The sequence below is a fragment of the Lemur catta genome, chromosome 9, assembly GCF_020740605.2.
Source record: "Lemur catta isolate mLemCat1 chromosome 9, mLemCat1.pri, whole genome shotgun sequence".
Taxonomy (NCBI): domain Eukaryota; kingdom Metazoa; phylum Chordata; class Mammalia; order Primates; family Lemuridae; genus Lemur; species Lemur catta.
In genome coordinates, this window is record NC_059136.1 from 52,568,173 (window position 1) to 52,577,207 (window position 9,035).

General features: G+C 38.7%; 1 long non-coding RNA gene and 1 pseudogene across 2 annotated transcripts in view; one reads left to right on the forward strand and one right to left on the reverse strand.

Moving 5' to 3' along the window:
• LOC123644677 overlaps positions 1-8,743 on the reverse strand; it is a 146,939-nt gene extending 138,196 nt beyond the window's left edge. For both annotated transcript variants that reach the window (XR_006737212.1, XR_006737213.1), the window contains exon 1: positions 8,721-8,743. This is a non-coding gene — a long non-coding RNA (uncharacterized LOC123644677). The remainder of the gene's footprint in view (positions 1-8,720) is intronic.
• LOC123644676 lies at positions 4,029-5,261 on the forward strand (annotated as a pseudogene).
• Positions 8,744-9,035: the final 292 nt, after the last annotated feature.

Below are 9,035 nucleotides of genomic sequence, written 5' to 3' on the forward strand. Positions count from 1 at the left end.
GGTTTTGTTCCTCTGAAGAATCGTAACTAATGCACTAATGATGGATTTGAAAAAGGAAGCTCAACATCCTGGCATTGTGAAAGTCAAGGCAGAGGTCAGTCAGCAACGCAGCGAAGTCTACAATGATGACAGCAATGACCCGGTTGTAGAGAAAGACGCTTCTCTAGGTGTTGAGATGTTTGAGGCAGATGGAATTAGTGAATAATAGCAATGAGGGTGGAGAGAGGGTCGCATATGTGGACAATACTGGGCACCAGCAAGAATGAGTTGGGAGCGGTAAGGGAAAAGCAGAAAATTAAAGCTTAATGTGTACTGACCTTTCCACGGTCCTTGAGAAGGAGAAGATAGACTAGAAAGGGCTCTAAGAGGGCAGCAAGAGCAGTGGTATCATAAGGGGAAACACATTTCACTTAAAGTGAAAAAAAGAAGTAAAAGATGTTCCAGGGAAATAGAACTGCAGGGTTGTCTCTTCAACAAATGGTGTTCAGAAAATTGGGTATTCACAAGTAAAAGAATGAAGTTGGACCCTTATCTTATACCATATACAAAATAAAATTAATCAAAAATCTAAATACGAAAGTTAAAACTATACAACTCTTAGAAGAAAACACAGGGGAAAATCTCCATGGCATTGGATTTGGCAATGATTTCTTACATATGACATCAATAAAAAATAAGACACCAACAAGCAAGAAAAGAAAAATAGACAAATTGTACCTCAGCAAAATTAAAACCTTTTGTTTGTCGAAGGACATTATCAAGATAGTGAAAAGTCTACCCACAGAATGTGAGAAAATATCTACAAATCATATATCTGATAGGGGTCTAGTATCCAGAAAATATAAAGAACACTTACAATTCAACTACAAAAAGACAAAACCCAATTGTGTATGTGTGTGTGTATATATAAAAAACATGAATTTATATCTAAGTATATATTTAAATTTCTTTATACGTATAAATTGGGTTTGTTTATACATATAAATTGGATGTTTGTCTTTTTGGAGAATTCTGTATATATATTCTAAATGTGATGTAAATTTATAAATATATGAATTGAAAACAGGTGTTAAAAAACATATACAAATGTTCAGAGAAGCTCTATTTATAATAGCCAAAAGGTAGAAACAACTCAAATTTCCATAATGGATGAATGAATAAACAAAATATGGTAACATATAATGGAATATTATTGAGTGATGAAAAGGAATGAAGCACTAATACATGCTACAACACAGATGAACGTGGAAAGAATCATGCCAAGTGAAAGAAGCCAGACACAAAAGGCCACATATGATATGATTCCATTCATATGAAATATCCAGGCAAATTCATAGGGACAGAAAGCAGATTATTGGTCACCAGGGGCTTGTATTGGGGAGGGAGAAATATGAGGTGATGCTTAACAGGTCTGGGTTTCCATTTGCAGTGATGAAAAAGCTCTGGAACTGTAATAGATAATGGTGATGGCTGCACAACATTGTGAATGTAATTACTGCTCTGAATTTCACACTTTAAAATGGTTAAAATGGTACATTTTGTGTTGTATATATTTTACCACAATTTTTAAAATTCAGGTTTGTTTCAGAGTACATAGGAGAAGGCACTAAAGAAGTGTGAAGTTTTATCATGTGTCTGAGGTACTGAGAATAATCTGATGGGAGAAGGAGTTGCATAAACACACCAGAGGGGAATTTTGGAACCAAATTTTAAAGAGCACTAAATATTATATGATTTGTACATTACCATAAAGACAAAGAACCATTAAAATGTTTTAAGCAACAGGGTAAATAAATTGGTCTGATGGTTCTAAAGTTTCTGCAATGCTCTTGAATGGAGGCCTGGCATAGTATCTGAGCAGCTATCAAAAATTCACTTTTATTGACAGCTTCATTAATAAACTTAATAAAACTATCCTCTTCCCTTTTGCAGGAAGCCAGGGCTAAAAAGTCCTCTCCTAGTCTATAATTTTTTGCTAACACCTTCTCATATCGTAAGCCAAAAGAAATAGACTGGTGTCCATCCCAAACAAGGTTTTCATACCTTTCATAGAATATGTTTTACAAAAAAGTATGAAGACTAGTGCCTCCATAAACAATTAGTGGATTAAGGGCCTAGACCATTTGGAAAGGAAAAAATGTTAACGAAAAAAATGTTTTCCGTGCTCGCAGGCAGCCCTGAAGCTTCCTCCCAGCCGTGGAATGACCCTTTGTGCGTAAGCACAGAAGCCAGGGCTGATAACATTTCATGGCAGAAACTCTACTCTGCCGCCTGCAAGTCTGGCATGTAAGGCATATAGATCTATCTTTAATAAAACCACAGACAGCTGGTACTTTGGGCACGCCAAAAATGCAAGAAGGAATTCTCTATGATCCAATGCTGGCCAAGAGCTTGCATGAGCACCTGGTGCTAAGGGACTTGGTAAGATCTATTGTTAAGTCTCTACCTACTTTTGGATAGTCTAAGCACTACCCTATTAAAGTTAGATGAGTTCATAAATTTCATACAGAGTCCTCATTACCATGGTTCCTCACTGGTTTTTAAATTAATGTTATAGCTTCACACTCAAATATCCAACTAAATAATATTTATTTTATTTTTAAAATCAACCACATGTTGGCCAATTCAAGACCCTGTTGAGCTATCCAGAATCATTCTACCCTTCTAGACTCATCTCCCACTGTTCTACAATATAGCCCTAACTTTTACTCACTTATATATCATCAATTGTGTACCTACTGATATGCCAGGTGCTGAGGATACACAGATGAATAAGACATGGTTCCCACCTTTAAGGTATTATAATAGCCCAACAGAAAGACAGATATCAGACTTTTGCAGGAACAGGGTCTCTTTCAAATATATCTCTTCAGCACTATTTTAGTATCTGCCAAAATTCTTTGCCAAGTAAGTAAGTTGGAAGCTTTATACAATTAGAGACACTTACCCCATTCTAGATAGGATCCTACTTTGTATTGCTGAATCACAATGAGATAGAAATTTAGGAAATTAGAGAGACCAGTGAAAAGGGCTTTACCGTCCTTTCATAACTGACAAAATGCAGTGCCAAGCAGTACCCAGATAATACCAGCTCTGCCCCTGCCCTGAGCATGAAGGTATGTGTCTTCCCCATTGGAGCAATCCAGACTCCCAGGGCTTGCACAAAATCCACAGCTAAACCTCATGGCCATGACCAAGTTGACAGCATCAAAAGATGAGGACACACTCTGTCCTCTTTCATTACTTCCTGAGCCTCAAACTGTGCAATGCTATTATAACTATCTTACTCTTTTGAGTCATAAAAGGGCAGTCTCTCTAACATGTTAAATAGCATGCAAAATTTTTAGACAAATAGAGTTTTATGTCAGATATTTTATAAGATCAACATGTTCTCTCTTCTTTTGTAATATGTAGAATTTATCTTATGGTGACTTATTTAAGAACAATAAACAATGGGGACAGTTTTTTGATCTTATTTGTTTCCCATGAAAAGATAACAATAATAATTCTATGCCAAGTCTCAGTGATTTTGACTGAGGGCCTCGGGTAACAAATACCAAGCATGCCGGAGGCACATAGAGAGTTTGCACAGTATTTGTTGTGTGCATGGACACATACAATAAATGAAAAATGTCTACCAGAAACACCTGAAGCACCTGGCCTGGACATAGTCAGGCATAGTTTTGGTCCTCCTCTGCTATTAATGAGCTCAAATCACTCTGAGAGCATTCAATTAGTCTTTGTGGTTTTGGTTTCCTCATCTGAAAATTAGAAACTGAGTTTAGTTAATTTTCAAGCTTCTTTCCAACTCTTAAGCCATATCTCCCATCCCATCTTCAGCCTTTCCTCTAAATTACGAATTCCATCTTTTTAGTCTGACCACCAGGACGTAAGCTCCATGAGGTCTTATTAATATAAGTCCTCATTTCTAGCATTTAATAGACACGCCGTACTTTTAATTTTATTTTTTTCTCAACAGATTTTCTGCCAAAACACAGATGTTGTGAAAACCATCCCCAAAAGCCAAAATGGGACAGAGAAAGACTCATCACATCATCGTCACTGGACACGTAGATTCGGGCAATTCCACCCCTACTGGCCATCTGATCTATAAATGTGGTGGGATCAACAAAAGAACCACTGAAAATTTTGAGGAGGAGGCTTCTAGATGGAACAGGGCTTCTGCAAGTATGCCTGGGTCTTGGATAAACTGAAAGCTGAGCATGAGCGTGATATCACCATTGATATCTCCCTGTGGAAATTTGACCCAGCAAATGCTACATGACTGTTATTGATGCCCCAGGACACAGAGACTTTATCAAAAACGTGATGACAGGTAGGTAGTTCACAGGCTGACTGTTCTGTCCCGATTGTTCCTGATGGACTGGTGAATTTGAAACTGGTTTCTCCAAGAATGGGCAGACCCGTGAGCATGCCCTTCTGGCTTACACACTGGGTGTGAAACAACTAACTGTTGGTGTTAACAAAATGGATTTCACTGAGCCACCCTACAGCCAGAATAGATATAAGGAAATGGTTAAGAAAGTCAGCACTTACGATTAAGAAAATTGGCTACAGTAGCATTTGTGCCTGTTTCTGGTTGGAATGGTGACAACACGCTGGAGCCAAGTGTTAGCCTGCCTGGGTTCAAGAGATGGAAAGTCACCTGAAAAGGTGACAGTGCCAGCAGAACCACGCTGCTTGACACTCTGGATTGCATCCTGCCACCAACTCGTCCAGCTGACAAGCACTTGCATTTCCTCTCAAGGATGTCTACAAAACTGGTGGTATCTGTACTGTCTCACAGAGGACCCAGGGGATACTGGTGTTCTCAGACCCGGCATGGTGGTCACCTTTGCTGTAGTCAACATTACAACTGAAATAAAGTCTGTTGAAATGCGTCATAAAGCTTTGAGCAAAGCTCTTCTGGGGAAAATATGGGCTTCAATGTCGAAAACATCTGTCAAAGATGTTTATCAGAGCAATGTTGCTGGTGACAGCAAAAATGACCCACCAATGGAAGCAGCTGGCTTTACTGATCAGGTGATTATCTTGAACCATCCAGGCCAAATCCATGCTAGCTATGCCCTGTACTGGATTGTCCCACACCTCACATGGCTTGCAAGTTTGCTGAGCTGAAGGAAAAGATTGATTGCTGTTCTGGAAAGAAGCTGGAAGATGGCCCTAAATTCTTGAAATCTGGTGATGCTGCCATCATTGATATGGTTCCTGGCAAGCCCATGTGTACTGAGAGCTTCTAGACTATCCTCTCCTGGGTTGTTTTGGTGTTTGTGACATGAGACAGACAATTGCTGTGGGTGTCATCAAAGCAGCGGACAAGAAGGCTGCAGGAGCTGGCAAGGTCACCAAGTCTGCCCAGAAACTCAGAAGCCTAAATGAGTATGATCCCTAACACCTGCCACTCCAGACGTAATCAGTGGTGGAGGAACAGTCTCAAAGTTCTTTCAATTAGCCATTTAAGTTTAATAGTAAGAGACTAGTTAATGATAACACTGCATCGTAAAACCTTCGGAAGGAAAGGAGAATGTTTTATGGACCATTTTTTTTCATGTGGCAATTTTTAAGGCATTTATTTTAAAATCAGCACTTTTTAATGGAAACAACTTGACCAGAAATCTCACACAGAATTTTGAGACCCATTAAAACAAAGATTAATGAGAAAAAATAAGTAAATTTTATTTCATCTTATCATAGAAAGATAGTAATTGGGGTCCTAAATGTGGGCTTCCATGGAAAACTGATAGATACATGTCCCCCAGTTCATTTAGATTCTCATTGAATTTCTGAATAGAACTTGGGTTTCTTTATGCCTATTTACACATAGGAATTCTACATAATTAGTCAATATATTTTCATAATCCTCCCCTTCACGTTGTAACCTAAAATCAATCTGATGTTTTGCATCTGAAGAGTCACTAAGGCATATGGCCTCTTATCTATCCAACATTTCTACCCTATGTGTCAAATACCCTATACTGATGGAATGAAAACAAACAAAAGGTGACATCTGTGAACTTCATACAATAGTCCTTAGATTGAGACAAAAAGTATTGTGGAGTACCTATTAACCATGCATGAGTTTTCATTTTTGCCTGCATCAGTTATAGACATCATTATTCCAAGGCTATTATATTCTTGATACTCAAGCAGACTCATATGGGAATATATCTCCTCTCCCTGCACTCCCGTGTGGCTATAAGGCAGCCTGATATCCTCTGAGCGGCTAGCAGAGTCAGGTCACTGTATGTTCTGCATACTCCCTTTCTCTAAGGCCAGTCCAGGGTCTAGATTTGGACAGACATAGTAGGACATCTCAATATTGCCAGAGTTACCCACCAGGGAGCTCTGGGATTTGGGCTAATAAAATCAATAATTCAATTTATTTTTCTGGATCTATTTTGTACTTATTAACACTCAAAGCAGAAGAGGGGCAATCACTTGGTACCCCAGGATGCCAACAGGTTTAGAAGGCCATTTCCACATTGGCTCCATTTCACTTTCCAGGATACTTTCTTTATTCCTCCATGGGCAAAGCAAAATAGAGTCTGAGTGAACACTTGAATTCTTTAGCTCTAACTCTTCCTCTCCCTAAACAAACACACAAAATCTATAGTTAAGAAGGCAGATCAGAGTCTGAAATATTGGATAAATCTAATGGGTCATCTGGTCTCCACTTTTCTCCTAAATGGAAAAAATGAGATTCTACTAAAGTAAAGACAAAAAGGAATATGGGAGGGAAAATAGGTAAACAGCCATATAAACTAGAAAATAAATTCAACCTTAGCAAAAATAAAAATTCTGGTAATAGTAATGGGGATCCTTAGCAAAGAAATGAATTCATCACTAGAAATGCAATGCAAAAGCTAATTGGTCATGTCATAGAGCCTTAGAAGGAATGTACAATTTGAGTGAGAAATTAAAGATTCTCTGAGATCTAAATACCTCACACAATCAGAAGACACCCAGGTGCTGTCCTGCCAAAGCCCAACAATCGATTAGAAGGGCTCTATTTCTCCTCGTGGCATAAAAGGCCAGCAGGTGTCAGTGAAGGCCAGAAAATAAAAACAAGCCTTTGGGGTTTTTTTGGAAAATAGCCTGCCTAAATGTACATGAGGAGATAACATTCTGGACATGTTTGAGATTTTAAAAAATAATAAGAGAAATATCAAGTATAGAAATTCACACATATCTGAAAAGCCCATCAAATGAACTCCCAATTTTTTTCATGATATCAGAGAACATCTATTTTAGTTAACCAATGCCCCATTTGGGAGGAAGAAGTAAAGGTTTTGATGATTGGTTAGATATGCAGCAGATTGTAAGATTATTTTAATAAACTTGACTGTCAGATGCATCTCATTCAGGATCAACACAAGCATCATGTGAATGAGCAGCTATTTGAGGATCACAGCTATTGATTAACTCCAAGCAGTTTTAGCTGGCCTATTCACACACCCTGCGCTAATGACCTTGCTTCAGATTCTTAATGGCAATTTAAGAGAAAGCACTATTTGGGGAATTGCTGCTGCCACAAAGAATCAAGTGAAAACAATCAACTCCCCCTTCCCCACATGGACCCTAAATTTAGAATAGATTGGCACCTCCTAGGGAGCAATTTCCTATCTTTCTGCTTTAGAAGTCAATAGGTTCTTGCAGGTGCCTCACTTGTACTTTCAAATTAACCATATTCTTAAGAATTAGCTACCTCTCTTTGTCTTAAACACAAAATTATCCTTGAGGAAATAAAAACCAGCATTTTTATATCACTTCATACTTATAAGACAATACACTCGCTCATGTTATTTGATATTAACAGCAAACCTATTATATAGGTAAAATAATACCATATGCATTTCATAAATGAGGAGACTGAAGTTAAACCGTCCAAGTCTGCATATCAGGTTAACTTCTTAGCCTCAACTTTCCATCTGTAAATTTTTCTGACTCAACACCAAGAGCAAATATAAATAAACAAAATCCATATACTGTGAAAAATGTTTTCAGTTTCCAGAGAAAACCATTATACAAAAGTAGAATAAAGAAACAAATGTGAATCTGGTTATCTGATGGGAAAAAAGTAAAACATTCAATACTGTCAACTAAAGCATTTTGTCAAATTTTAGCTAAGGAGACTAAATTTGTTATGAGACTATAGCATTGTAAACAAATAGAAAAGGGATATATATATATATTTTTCTCCATGTCTTCAGCAGGAGCAGAGTGGGTTATAAGCCAAATTCACTTAGTTTTATTTATAAGGCTTAATTTCATATTTTTTAATTTTATTGCAAAGAAACTAACAGAGGTAGAAAAGTAAAAGTTATGGGAATTTGAAAAGGGACCACAATGACATAAATCATTTACCCACCTGGGTTCTGAACTAACTGAGATAAACAGAGAAGTCGGGCAGATGGGGCTGGAAGCGTCAGCTTTCTCATTCAGGAGCTGTTGGAGACTGGTGTAGGGGGGAGGCAGCAGTGGTTCCGAAGTGATGTTCCCTAAACAGATTCACCCAGAAGCAGAACCCAAGGATTGGACTGCAGGTCGTTTATTTGGAAATTAATCCAAGCAGGGGAGTAGGGGAGTGGGAATGGAAAGAGAAGAAAGCCAACCAAGAGAATGTTCTAAAGCCAGTTACTGCTGCAGGCAGCCTGAACTCAATCCAGCTGGGGAAGTCTAGGAGACAGTGTAGAACACACCTGTGAGAGTTATCGCAGCCTAGGCTTCAGGAAGCTGGGCCATTTACTCATGGACTCCCAGGCCGATATGGTGCGAAGGCTGCTTCTAGGGACATCCACTCTTGGGTACTTCCAGCTTGTCTTATGCATCGGCCTAGAATGTTCCTGTGGCCAGGAAAAACACTCCAACAAAAAGCACAGGTTTTTGTAACAAGCAGCCTTTTGCATGTAGAAGTAGACGCTGGGGCTGGGAGAAAGATGTGGACCCGACAGAATTTGCTATACCCATAGAGTCACAGGCAGCGCTGGCCAACCTCAGCATGCCCCTAGTCCTCC